This window comes from Tenrec ecaudatus, unplaced genomic scaffold, assembly GCF_050624435.1.
Source record: "Tenrec ecaudatus isolate mTenEca1 unplaced genomic scaffold, mTenEca1.hap1 Scaffold_44, whole genome shotgun sequence".
Lineage (NCBI taxonomy): Eukaryota > Metazoa > Chordata > Mammalia > Afrosoricida > Tenrecidae > Tenrec > Tenrec ecaudatus.
In genome coordinates this window covers 667,589-672,802 of record NW_027459345.1, presented here as the reverse complement: position 1 = coordinate 672,802, position 5,214 = coordinate 667,589, and positions in this window count along the sequence as shown.

The window sequence follows — 5,214 nt, the reverse complement described above, 5'->3', positions numbered from 1 at the left end:
TCTGCTTGCTCATCAGTATTATTTTTAGGTGCCCCTGTGCTGCTAGGAACAGAACATTGGTAGAGTGGCAGTAAGGAAAGCGGGAGTAAAGTGGGGGAAAAGGTGAAGCGGTCATGTGGCAGCCATCCACCGACTAATTCACAGTCAAGTTTTTGCTTTCACTCACTTTCCTGGTGTCTTGCAAGTACATTTCCACCATAAGAAAGCCTGTGTAACCATTTTAAACACCAAAAAAGACTTATTTTGAGAGTATGTTTTCCTTCTTGTTCTTCACGAATTTATTTTTAGAGACATCGTTTATTATTCTGGAAGAGGCCACGCTAAGCAGCAAATTGCTAGACCACTCTCCCAGCCCCATGAATCACCTGCGAGCACCGACGGAGGAAGGGGTAACTTGGGGCGTTAGCGTTAGCTGCTAACTACCAAGTCGGTAGTTTAAAACCACCAGCGGTTCATAGGAGAAAGATGAGCGATTCTATTCCCACAGTTACATTCCCAGAAATCCACATGGGCAGTTCTATATTGTCCTATAGGATCGTTGTGAGTCACAATGAACTTAGTCACTGAATATTGAGACAGGGAGTTTAGTTTGGTCTTCCTAGCTTTCTTCATCCCATTCATTTACCTCACAGGCCTCTTCTTCTTTATCCGTCGTTTCCTCCTCTCTTCTCTTCACCAAAACCAAAACTCACCTGCATTGAGTTGATGCTGACTCAGTGTCCAGACAGGACAGAGTAGAACTGAGAACTGAATTTTTGAGACCAACTCTTTATGGGAGTAGAAAGCTCCACCCTCCTCCCACAGAGACTGATGGTTTTGAACTGCTGACAATGCAATTAGCCCCCATCTCATAACCACTACACCACCAGGCCTCCTTTTCCCTTGACCAGAGATGTAAAAATGCTTCTGAGACTCATTCAAAGAGAGAGGCCCACCATCAACATTTCTTGACCTATACTCTATTCCAAACCCTCCCTTAAAGCTGTGAGAAGAAAGGAAATCAGGGTGGTAAGCATCCCCCCTCCTTTTCATTCTCTTTTGTTCGGTTTTCTAAATTTTCTCCCCTTGCAATTCAAGTCAGGGCTATAAAACAGCCTGCCACTCTGAAACACCACTTGTCAAGAATGTGAGAAATTGTTGAAAGAAAACTTTAGAAGATCTAAATTCAAATCACCTTGACTGCAATTAAAATCGCCACCATTCTTTAGTAATGACAGGTGGAGTACAAAGGAAGCAGCAATGACAGCCACAGAGCTTTCTAAGACCTGGAACAATATCCACAAATCAGGAGAAACAATAGACTCACAGTCTATCTGGTGAGATATTTTAGTTCTCGTGTTCATCTGCCTCACAGAGACTAACGGAATACACGGTTAGATAACCTGGGGCTCTCACCTGCAATCACCAACTGCCTCATCTCCATTATGGTCATGATCACCTCACATTCTCCTTAATTCCGTCTCGGTGTTAATGGCGAGAAGGAAAATGGCCATAGAAGAAGAATGGAAATCACAAATCAGGTGAGTAGTATTTGGGGCATTCTAAGAATCCCTGCCCAAGCGATCATCCCCCTGAGAACTACTTGTAACCAGACCTGTTAACCGCTTTTATTGGACATTTCCTATGATGCAGTGTTCAAACCCAGCTACTGCAAGCTTATACTGTGTGACTTCATCCAGAACAGCCCCTTGGTAAGTCACACTCTGTGCTGCTGCGAATCCTGGGTCTAGTTCTTCTAGGCCAGGATCTGCAGCCCTCCTTGGGTACTCTCTGCCACAATAAAGGGGCTGGGACATGTGGCCCCATTTAAACCAATCTCTTCTCAGCATAACCTCTCTTATATTAGATCATGGGTCTTGAAACTTGTCCCAAAGTTGTCCTTCCTGGTATTTATTTACTAACTCACTCACCATATGCTTATAAGAACTTTGTGCAAAGTACTTCTCTGGGCACCGTGAACAAAACAAAAACAAAAATTTTCCCGTGTGGAGATTTCATTCTAATAGACAAAATTTTAGAATTAAAATAAATAAGTATATTATAAATGGAGCTAGACCCAGGATTTAAACTGACAGGGAAGGCCTTATATGTGAATAAACACCAGTGGTAAGTAAGGTGTGTACTTGGAGTGGACAAAGCAAAAGCTTTATGACAAATTCTTCTTGTAATTGATGTAAATTTACAAAACCCAAAAAGTGACAGTATGGAAACTATCCAAAATAATACAGGCTATCTAATGTTCAACATATGTTTCTCCCTGTCCAGAGGAAAGCATGCAGAAAATCAAAAGCACGTGGACGCAATTAGTCTGATGGACTAACAGGCCATGCAAACATCATTCTCCATGACCCTGAAACCAGAACAAGTAGAGAGCACCCAGCTAGCACTGGCAACGGCTCTAAAAGGGATCGCATTAGAAGCACCTGAGTAGAGTGGAGATGTGGAACAAAACCTGGGGTCACAGAAAGACCAGGCTTACTGGTCAGATAGAGACTAATGGAACCTCCAACACTTTCACCTTAATCACGCTTCAGGTCTGGAAACAACTCCTGCCCAGGGCTCACTATTCAGCCAAACAATAGGTCTATAAAGGAACAGTAGCAGTAGAGGGGTATCCTTATCTTAGAGCAGTGGTTCTCAACTTAGCTAACTACGGGACTCTTTCATACAGGTCCTCATGTCGTGGTGACCTCCCCCCCGCACACCACCATAAAATGATTTTCGTTGCTACTTCATCACTGTAATTGTGCTACTGTGATTAATCAGGTGACTCCTGTGAAAGGGTCGTTGGATCCTCAAAGGGGTCGCCACCCACAGGTTGAGAACCGCCCAGTGAGAGCCATCAACCATCTGAGCTATAAAAGGGCAGCATTGACCCAAAGAAAAGCTTCAGATGGGTTAGGAAAGACTCGAAATAGGAAACAGCGGAAGTGGATAAGTGATGTCACGTGTGGAGATTACAATCAGTGAGATGAAAATCTTTGTGAATTGTTGAAGAGAAAATTGATCAGCTCTGTAAACCTTCATCCAATTCACAATACAAAGTTGAAAAATAATAATAAGCCAAGCAAAAGCCAGCTGTGATTTGGACTAGAGTGGCAGCATTTCAAGTGGTGAAAAGTAACTGAATTTTGCTAAAGAATTTCTATTGTTGCCTGTGAGGGACCTCAAGAATAATGTCAGGATATTTGGCCTGAGCAATAAGGAGACAGAACTTAGTTACTGAAGTAGAGAAGACTGAAGGAGGACCAAGATTGAGAAAAATACAAAAATTTTGGGGTTACTCTTGTTGGTAATCAATTGATATGCGGTCTGATGGTTGCTCTTATTTGCCAGTCTGAAGAACATGGGTGAGCACAACATGAACACGGGCAGTGGAGACAGTGCGAGTGAATGAAAAATAAAAGTGGTGGGAGTAGACAAGTGGTCGAGAGAGCACAGAAACGTTTTCTTTCCGTATCGCATGGTGACATTTCTAGACGCTTAAGTAATCAACAAAAGAATTGTAACAAGACCTAACTAATGAAGATACGTGGGACAAACAAACCAAACAAATGCAAAAAAATCCTTGATTAATGTCAAATACGAAAGAAAGGGAAGAAAAGGTTATTTAAGCAAATATGGAAGACTAGTGATGAGATGGTAACTTTTCCTTCATTGTACCAGCAGCTGCATGAAGTGGAAAGACATTGAACACTTTAAGATAAGCATTATGAACTGAGTTTTAAAAATTGCACTACTCATCTTGAATGCAAAGATAGAGGAAGAGATAAGCATAAAAGAATAGGAAAAGATAACAGCAAATATGAACTCAAAGAATTTACATGGGATTGCATTACTAATAGCAGACAAAGTATGCTGGAAAACAAGAAGGGTTTACTAACTAAAAACTTTCACTAAAAAATATTTTCCATAATAGGAGATTCAAGAACATATGAAGACAAAATCTGAATTTGCGTGAAATTGGTAACATAGCCTGAAAATACATAAAGCAAGATTTGACGGAAATAAAAAGTCAAATGGACAAACTCACAGTTCACAATGTTACATATATCTTTCAGTAATTCCAAAATAAGCAGGGAAAATATCAAGACTGCATAAGATTTAAAAGCATAATCCACAAACTTAGCCAGAAAATGGAGAACTCAGCATCCGAAGAATGCATGTCGTTCATGCCTTTCAGTACACGTGGACCAATTTGCAGAATTATGCACGCGTGGGGCCGCGAACAAGTCTCCGTCAGTCAAGAGAACTGCAAAGATACGAAACAGGCAATCTCTGGATTATGACGAGTTCTGTTGCCAAATTTGTCTTGACGTCAAATGTGCATATAAGTTGAAACAGGTCTGACGTAATTATCAGTCAAGCGTCTGTCTTCGCATACAGTCTAGCGTGTGTGCATCAAAAGCCGTGGTGGCACAGGGCTCGGTGCTGCCCGGAAGACTTAGAAATCCGCTTCCATCATTATTGATGGTCTTAGAAGCCTAGTTCTACAGGGTCTCCGAGTCAAACCAAATTGACAGCAAGAGACATGTTTGGAGGCTTCTTTGTATGCATCAAAGAAATACTTCCAGACACCCTAAAACATCCTTAGCCCAGAACAATAAATAATACTAATGGTTTGGTAGGAATCATGAAGTAGCACTGATTCATTACTGAAAACCATTGTATGTACTTCAAAAGGTTAATATAATACACTTTATGAGGGATAAGTCATACTATGAGTTGTATCTAAACATACATAGTACATATTAATACAGTTAACTAACTGACATTAGATTCTTGGAAAATGCCGATAACACTTATAAAATCCTAACAAGATTAATCAAGACAAAAGACAAGGCACAAATTACAAATGTTAATATTAAATTATATCAAATGATACAATGGAAAAAACGTAAGTCAAAACATTTATAAGTTTAGATATAAAGAAAAGTCTTAAGAAAATAAAATTTATCAGATCTGACACTAAAAACCTTATATATTTACTTAAAAATCTTTGTAATAAAAAATTTCCCATAATAAATTCTTCCAAATAGCTCACGAAAAAATAAATCCAACCTTACACAAACTCAGAAAACAGATAAAAAGAGAATGCTTTCCAATTCACTTATGAGGTCAGCATAACTGTCATAATAAAATGACATGAATGTAATTTAAAAGGAAGATTATAGACCATTCTCTTTCATAAAAATAAATGCAAAAATCCTAAAT